Below are 9364 nucleotides of genomic sequence, written 5' to 3'. Positions count from 1 at the left end.
TATAAAAACTCTCAGCAAAATGAGAAAAGAAGGGAACTTAAGCTGATTGAGGGCCTCTACAAAACAAACAACAACAACAACAACAACAAAACCAAACAAAACTATCACTAAATTACACTTAATGGCGACTCTCTGACTGATTTAAAAGCTGGGTCCAAGGCAAGAAGTCAGCTCTTTTACCACTTACATTCAACTTTATACTGATAGTCCTAGCCAGATCAGTAATGCAGGAAAAAAAAATCAATGACATCCACATCAGAAAGGAAGAAATAAACCTGTTTCTATTTTCAGACAACATAGCAGTCTATGTAAAAGCATTCAAAATAACCTATTAAAATGCTCAATATGTGAGTTTAGTAAGGTGGTTGTACTCAAACCCAATAAGCAAAATCAATCATATTTCTATATATTATCAAACGTTTGGAAATAGAAACATCCAAAAAATTATTTAGAATGACATAAAAAATAAAGTGTTTACGTATAATTTTACAAAAATATGTGCACAATTGGTATTTTTTCCTGAATATAAGCAATTTATTCTGATTATTGATAAAATAACATTCACATTCAAACCTGTAAATCTGACAAATCACTATTCCATATGCACAGGAGGCCACAGTCAGTAGTCTAATAGTGCTGCTTACCCGAGTAGAGTCAACTTCTTTCAGAATCAGGGAACAATTCTAGATCACCCATGGTGAGAAATAAGTGCTCTTCTCTTAGGCCAGTGACACTTCGACGGGTCTTGACATCCCACCTATGGGCTGATGTATGAAACTCTCATCCCTACTTCCCTCTCCAGTTTTAAGAGTCACTGTGTCACATAACAGCTGCAGCATTGGCCAGGTGCGGTGGCTCATGCCTGCAATCCCAACACCCTGGGAGGCCAAAGCAGGTAGATCATGAGGTCAGGAGTTCAAGACCAGCCTGGCCAAGAAAGTGAAACCCTATCTCTATTAAATATACAAAAAGTAGCTGGGTGTGGTGGTGTGTGCCTGTAATCCCAGTTACTCAGGAGGCTGAGGCAGAGAATTGCTTGAACCCAGGAGGCAGAGGTTGCAGTGAGCCAAGATCGTGCCACTGCACTCCAGCCTAGGGGACAGAGTGAGACTCCTTCTCAAAAAAAAAAAAAAAAAAAAGACAGGCCAGGCGCGGCTGCTCACGCCTGTAATCCCAACACTTTGGGAGTCCAAGGTGAGCAGATCATGAGGTCAGGAGATCGAGACCACCCTGGCTAACACGGTTAAACCCTACACTCCAGCCTGGGCAACAGAGTGAGACTCCATCTCAAAAAAAAAAAAAAAAAAAAAAAGCTGCAGCATCCCACACAAGGCCCCGCTGGTCTTCCGGGGTATTATGTGTCCTGTCCACCAGCACCCTGTTAATGTGCTTTTCAATAGGTCTTAGCCTCACCCACTTTATTCAAGCCTACCATGGTGGGTGCCTTTGTCAAACTTGAGTCTAATAGTCCCACTGGCTGGGGTCCTGCTCATCACTATCCTCCTCAGAGTCAGCAGACACCCTCTTGATTCTCTGGCACGCATCCTTGATGCTCCTCTCAAGGTCACTGGTGTGTCTGTTGATGGTTGGTTTGCTACTGGGGTTTGGGCCAATATCAGGGTAAACTTTCTTCAGTTTGACCCCTTGCCTTATGACAGCCAGAATGTGCTCATGGACAGAGGCGTGGTGAGGGCACACCCCCAGCACTTCCACCTTCCAGAGAGGAGCTCTGCCATGCCTTAAGGAGGCCAACCCTTCGTCCATAGATCCTGGACATGGAAAACTTTCCAAGGAGTCACATGGTCTCTCAGCAGGTGCTTGGCACACTAGAGGAAGTGGCTGGTCATCTTTCACTGGAGCCCAGAAGCCTAAGTTCTGATGAGCTGCAGCTTGAGAGGATGAGAACAGAGCAGGGAGAGGAGGGGGTGGCGGTGGTGGTGGTGGTGGAGGAGGTGGTGGCAGTGACAATTCCTCACTGGATTTGGAATGTGTTTGATCACCAACTGGTACAAAAACCTGGACAAGGACCTTTCCATGACAGTCTTGACACTTGGGGCTTTTCACGTTACCAGCTTCCGACAAGGGAACACCTCTAGTTTTCCTAGAGGACGGGTGAATTACTGACACCGCCTGGGAAGCTGGCAAGCACATCTGCTGGGAAAGGTCACCTGGCAGGTTTGGAGCCACAGGTTCTGAGCCAGAGGTGTTTCAGACAGATTGAGCTAGGCGTTTCTGAAAATGAAAAACCATGGTGAGGAATCCGCCATAAGTGCAAACCATCAAAATGCTGAAACTTTCTAGACATCTATAAACACATGCATTTCTACGCACGGATGGTCTAATTCACAAAGCGGCTCCTTCTTGTTTGTACAGCCATCCTTGCTACCGAATCCATTTTTCATGGGTTAAAAGATAAGCATTTATATCCTTTGATCAAGTATTACCTTCTCGGTAGTTAAATGAAGATATGAAAGCATACGTATAGAGGAAAATAGTCATCAATTTTTAGTATGGAAAATTAGAAATGCTAAAATACAAATAATAGGATATTAGTTGAAAAAATTATGACAAATCTATTCAAAATATTAAGTAGCCATAAAAAGTGATAACTAGTACAATGCCTGAAACATCTGAAAAAATCAGATGATACAGTGTTCAATGAAAACCAGATATAAAATAATATGTATTACGATTAAAAATGAGAAAACCTCTATGAAAAATGCCAGCACAGTGGATATCCAAGTGGCAGCTGTAACAGAGCCTGTGGATATTTCTTTTCTCTAACTTTTAGGCTTAGAGTTAATTTCATAATTTAAAAAAAGTAAATTGAAAAAGTTCTGGTCTTTCAGGTATTCATTTGATAAAGAAAAACCTAGTCCTACAAAGAGCTAATCTTGAGAGGAGGGCCATAAAGAAGGCACTGATTAGCCAATAAAACATAAAATGTAGTACTATGAACTCATTAAAATGAACTAGCTCTGTACATATTAACATGAATATATCTCAAAAACCTAAGTTAAAGAAGTGGGCAAAAGATGCATTTGATATGATCCTATTAATGCAAACCTAAACACACACACACAACCATGCCATCCATGATAAACTCAAGGAATATTTCCATTTCCCTCACATTCTGCTCCTTTCAGGACAAATAGCAATGTCATGGCAACAAGTCCCCAAACCTCCCTGATGTAGACACAGCCATGCAGCTGCCTCCCTGCAGCCTTCTGTCAGAGAGCATGCCAGCAGAACTAGAATCCCAGAAACTGGGCCAGAGGGCTAAACTCCAGTGGTCATCCAACTGATCTCCATCCAACTGATCTCCATCCAACTGATCAGGTCATCCCTGATGTTGGGGCTCCCTGAACCACCCAAGGATGCCTTCTGTGGCATCCCAGCTGCAGCCTGTCACTGCTACTCTGGACTGTTGAGTTCTGCCTTTGTTTTTTTGTAGAGAGGGGGTCTTGATTTGTTACCCAGGCTGGTCTCAAACTGCTGGGTTCAAGCAATCCACCTCCCTCAGCTTCCCAAAGTGCTGGGATTACAGGCGTGAGCCACGGTGCCTGGCCGAGTTCTGCCTTATACTTCACAGATAGTCCGTCCACTCAGTATAAATTGAAGCCTTTACCTCATGCAGCCCTTCAGATATTCGGAAAACTTCCTTGATCTCAATAGATACCATGTATCAAATGATTTTATTTCTAGTTTTCTCCCTCTCCTACTTCTTCCCTTCCATGTGCTCAAATTGGCTATGTCCCCTTCAAGGGTGGCACTTCTTGGCAAACACAGAACTCCCTTATTCTACACGGGATGCCGCTGTCCATGCATCCCAAAAGCCCATGAGCTTTCATCACACGGATGACTCATTAAGCTGAAGGAAACTGAATTCTCAAATTATTTTACCCAAAATTTAAGCCCCCCAGACTTTCCTATCACCCCATGCAAGTGCATACCTCCATATGGGCTTTTCTTGGACTAGAACACCAATAATTTATCCCAATTTTGGGTGAACTTGTTAGCTTTTAACTAATTTTTCCAGTTTCATTGGGAGCTTAGATGCCTGATTCTGTCATCTTAAATCTGCCTACTCCTCCCATTTTCATATCACCCACACATGGAAAAGTAATCTTCTGTATTGCCAAACAATTCCTTGATCTGAGTGAGGGCTAAGGAGGCACGCTGGCTGCCCTTGCATCCCTTCCTCCAGACTGACTCCATTCTGTTCATTGAAACTCTCTTGGTGACGGCGACCAGCCAGTTCCGCTCCACCTCACTGGCTCTGCATTCATCTGGTATTCATGCAGCTCCTTCAATTCATGCTTCGCGCTGCAGTTCACACCCAGGCCCTGATCCAGGGCAGTCACATCAGAATTTCTGTGGCTGGGGCTGGACCTTAGTACCTAGAAGAAGCTCTCCAGGGGATCTGGATGTGTTGTCCAGGCTGAGAAGCCCTGTGTGGCTCTGGAGTAAGACCCGGCTTCAATTCCTGCTGCTTAACCTTGAACTAAGTTGTGTAACCAACCATTCTGAACCTTGGTTACTCATCTGTAAAGTGGTGATGAAACTGTCTCAAAAGGTTGTTTCAAGCAATACGTGAGAGTGAATGTGAAGTGCCTAGCACGGTGCCTGGTATATGGAAGGCATCTGACACCTATTCCAGAATCTTTTCTGGGGTAAAGTGGGGGTTGTTTCCTTTTTTGGGGCTACAATAAACTTGGGTCTTTGTGAAGGGGCTGGGGAATGAAAGCAGGTCTATGTTTTATAGTCAGTAAATTCAATGATATTCTTAAATAAGCCCCTATTTACTGACTGGTTTTTTTTTGTTTGTTTTTTGTTGTTGTTGTTGTTTTTTGGAGACAGAAAAGTCTTACTCTGTTGTTTAGGTTGGAGTGCAGTGGTGCAAGCTCAGCTCACTACAGCCTCTGCCTCCCAGGCTCAAGTGATTCTTGTGCCTTTGCCTCCCAAGTAGCTGGGACTACAGGCATGCGCCACCATGCACAGCTAGCTAATTTTTGTATTTTTAGTAGAGATGGGGTTTCACCATGTTGCCCAGCCTGGTCTCAAACTCATGGCCTCAAGCAATCTGCCCGCCTCAGCCTCCCAAAGTGCTGGGATTACAGGCGTGAGTCACCATGCCTGACTCCCTATTTACATTGTTTTAAAAATCCTATTTACCTTTAGATAAGTGTTTGAGGTGACGAATATGCTAATTGCCCTGATTTGATCATTACACATTATATACCTGTATCAAAATATCACACTATATCTCATAAATATGTACAACTATTATGTATCAATTAAAAATAATAAAAGCAAACAATTATTGTTTTGAATCTTCATAAGCAGCTTTTTTTATTAAAAGGAATGTATCTCTAATAATAAAGTCAAGAAATAGAAAAAAAATTACAGACTCAGGATCATTTTGTGGAGGAAATACAAATGTAGGCCTGGAACAGAGGGCATAAAAAAATAACGTTATTCTCATAAGTATATACTTTAAAAAAAAAAAAGAAAAAAGAAAGTTGTAGATATAAAAAAAATTTAAAAACACATTTTACTTTTAACAGGGCACTTTCACTACACTTATATCACAATGCTGCCTGGACAACATTTTAAAGAATTGTTTATTACAAATGAGAGGAAATGCCAGCTAAAGTCAAGGGAGTTGAAAGTTTTCAGTTTTCCCTGCCAATCTAAACCACCAGGGCCAGTTAGGACTACTCAGTGGGGAGTGCGGAGCAGGAACCCAAGCGTGTTGTGATGTCAAAAACAGCAGTTATTTTATATCATGGGTTTTGAACCACTTATATTCTACTTTTGTTGTCGTTTTTTATTGATATACCAGAAATAATGGTATTTTTTAAACGTTTCGTGTTCTGGATGACCTATTCTATAATACTTTACACTGTCTTCTTTTTTTTTAGGGTGGTCTTCATTTATTTCCGCAGAGCTGTAGATGAGGTGACTGTTTATGGAACTTACATCTTAAAATGCTGTCAGTCGTTGGAGTGTTTTTTGACATTCTTGGTTGATCCATTCTTTTTTCTTTTGCTCCTCTTTTTTTATCTTGTCTCTTTCCTATATTGAAACAAATGTATATTTGTAAATTGCTCCAAATTACAAAAAATGTCTTGGCATACAATAAAAATGTTTTGACAAAGAAAGAGGCTGTACCCCAACATTTACCACCCCAAGGCTGCGCCCAGGCTGCAGGCCTGGAGGCGAATGGCTGTCAACTGCAGGTCCAGGGCAGCGCAACTCCAGTTTCCACAAGTCTAGGCCTGCATGTCACGCTACAGAAACAGAACATTTTCCTTCGGAGGAGACTCACCATCTGAATACTGTGATGCTGACGAGAGCATCTTACACTTTCTTCAGCCTGTTGCTATCTGAGCTGATGATTTTCTTTGCACTGATCCTGGTGGAATAATACAAATCACCCACATGGTTTTTAATATTACCCTGGTATAGCATAAAAGGTTTAAAGAAAAAAGCACTGCATTTGGGCTGTAGTGTAAGGCATTCATTAATATTAGTTCTGACACGGCCCAGTGGTACTGTCTCCTCCACAGTCTACAATGAGAGTTGCCTGGCTGCTTGTGGAAATAATTTGTTCCCAGCAGAGTGCTTTAAGAGATGAAAAACAATCCGCCAACCATGAGAGGACATATAGGCAGGCCCCATTCTTAAATGGGATGTGTCCCAACAACGTTTTAACGTGATTGTTTTAAACATATTTCCCCACAACATTCTAAATACTAATTACATTTTCAAGCATACCTACAAAAGCAGAGCAACCAACAAATACCTGAAAAATTATGTTATAACTGTGTTTCACCCGTGCTTAACCACTCACTGGACCAATATATAATATACTATATGCACATAAAATCCTTGATCTATGTAAAACATAGTAGAGTAATACTCCCAGATAATACTAACATTTATTGACTAGGTTTTAGCCTCAATGCCAAGTACTTTTCATGCCTTACTCTATTTTATCCTCATGTGAAATTTGTATTATTACCACTATCATCTTTTTTTTTTTTTTTGAGACTGAGTTTCACTCTTGTTGCCTAGACTGTAGTGCAATGGCGCAATCTCGACTCACTGCAACCTCTGCCTCCTGGGTTCAAGCAATTCTCCTGCCTCAGCCTCACGAGTAGCTGGGATTATGGGTGTCATGCCCGGCCTATCATCCTCTTTTAACAGATGAGAAAACCATGAGCTCAAAAGAGATTGAAGTAATATGCCTAAGGTCACGTGGCTACCTAAGTTGCCAAGCTGTGATCTGAACCCAAGTTGAGAGCTCACCTGAACTACCATTCTGTTAACCGAGTGCCTTCCAAATTCCAACATTTCCAGAATCAGTGGAAAGAGCTCCTCTAAATGGGATAAGGGGAGTGATTATATCTTGAGAGTGAAGGTTAATGCTCCAAGTCTGGATAAGAGAAGGCATAGGAGATATATGTGTGTGTGTGTGTGTGTGTGTGTGTGTGTGTGTGTGTGTGTGTGTGTATACACATATATAAAAACACTGCCAAGGAAGTAGAGGCACCTCTTCCTTCACAGCAACATGGGAGTGCCAAAGGAGACTCCTCTTGGGGCTCATGAGTTTTCTGAAATGTGGAGCAAAGGGCAAATGCCTATGTATCTTCAAATCCTCTGAATAACAGTTCCTAAATCCAGAAGTACAATTCTTAAATACGAACATGCAAAGAATATACTCTTCTAACAAAATTTTTTATTTTTATTTTTTATTAGAGACAGAGTCTTGTTCTATCACCCCGGCTGGAGTGCAGTGGTACAATCATAGCTCACTGAAGCCTCAACCTCCTGGCCTCAAGCAATCCTCCTGCCTCAGCCTCTTGAGTAGTTGGAACTACAGATGCTCACCATGGAGATGAGGTCTCACTGTGTTGTCCCTGGTCTCGAACTTCTGGCCTTGAGTGATTCTCCCACCTCAGCCTGCCAAAGTGCTGGGATTACAGGCATGAGCCACGGCACATAGCCAAGTTCTTTTTAAGTATTTGTATTTACATGGAAGAGTAATTAACATTTTTGTAAGCCACAAAAGTCACAATTTGCATGTTTTCTTAATTCTAATAAGAAAATTATAGTAGGCTGGGCACAGTGACTCACGCCTGTAATCCCAGCACTTGGGGGTTGGGCTGAGGCAGGTCGATTGCTTGAGGTCAGGAATTCAAGACCAGTCTGACCAACATGGTGAAACCCCGTCTCTACCAAAAATACAAAAATTAGCCAGGCGTGGTGGCAGGCACCTGTAATCCCAGCTACATGGGAGGCTGAGGCAGGAGACTCACTTGAACCTGGGAGGCGGAGGTTGCAGTGAGCCGAGATTGCGCCACTGCACTCCAGCCTGGGAAACAGAGAAAGACTCCATCTCAAAAAAAATAATAATAATGAGAAAAGCATAGTAAATATGAGTAAATACATATAAAAGTCTGCATAAAAATGATATATATGAGCTTCCTTTTCTGTCAGAAAAAATTAAATTTCTCAGTGTTATCTTTTTATGTATTCATGGATTTTTAAAAATTAAGAAAAAATCACCAAATATAAGGTCTGAGGTGAGCTGAATATTGTTATCTGTAATTGTTTTGTGTACTGAATAATTTACAGTAAAATATATTTAGAATTGATATAGTTGTTTATTAGAAACAGAGTTTCTACCTATTGTGTTTTTAACGTACCTGTGCTCCAGGAGCCATGGCTCACACCTGTAATCCCAGCACTTTGGGAGGCCAAGGTGGGCGGATCACTTAAGGTCAGGAGTTCAAGACTGGCCTAGCCAACATGGCGAAACCCCGTCTCTACAAAATATACAAAAATTAGCTGGACGTGGTGGTACATGCCTGTAAACAGCTAGAATCACTTGAACCTAGGAGGTGGAAGTTGCAGTGAGCCAAGATCATGCTTCTGCACTTCAGCCTGGGTGACAGAACAAGACTCTGTCTCAAAAAATAAAAATAAAATTCCTGTGTATGCAATGAGCATTCAACAAATAGTTGTTGAATGAATAAATTAAAAGCTTGAGATTTGCTAAATGCTTAAATCCCAAAAGAAATAAATAATATTTTTAAGAAAAATATTTCAAAGCATTTTAACTATAGCCATAGATAAAGACATAAGCACACAAAAAATTAATCACTGTGATGGTAAAAACCTTATTTCAATATCTCTTTATCCTTCATACAATAATAAATCTCTGGAAAAGAAAAGAAAGCCGCTCTGAGCGTCCCTACCTTTCTACTCCTGAGGGAGGCTCTTTCCGCACAGATCCTGCCCTGCTTAGGCTCCAGCTGCTGGCACTGCCTTCTGAGTTCTTTCACTTCCAAATTCT

General features: G+C 41.5%; 1 pseudogene; it reads right to left on the bottom strand.

Moving 5' to 3' along the window:
* Window positions 1–1461: 1461 nt before the first annotated feature.
* LOC111529048 lies at window positions 1462–9359 on the bottom strand (annotated as a pseudogene).
* Window positions 9360–9364: the final 5 nt, after the last annotated feature.

This window comes from Piliocolobus tephrosceles, unplaced genomic scaffold (assembly GCF_002776525.5).
Source record: "Piliocolobus tephrosceles isolate RC106 unplaced genomic scaffold, ASM277652v3 unscaffolded_27336, whole genome shotgun sequence".
In the NCBI taxonomy this organism is placed as follows: domain Eukaryota; kingdom Metazoa; phylum Chordata; class Mammalia; order Primates; family Cercopithecidae; genus Piliocolobus; species Piliocolobus tephrosceles.
This window is presented reverse-complemented; position numbering and strand designations above follow the sequence as displayed.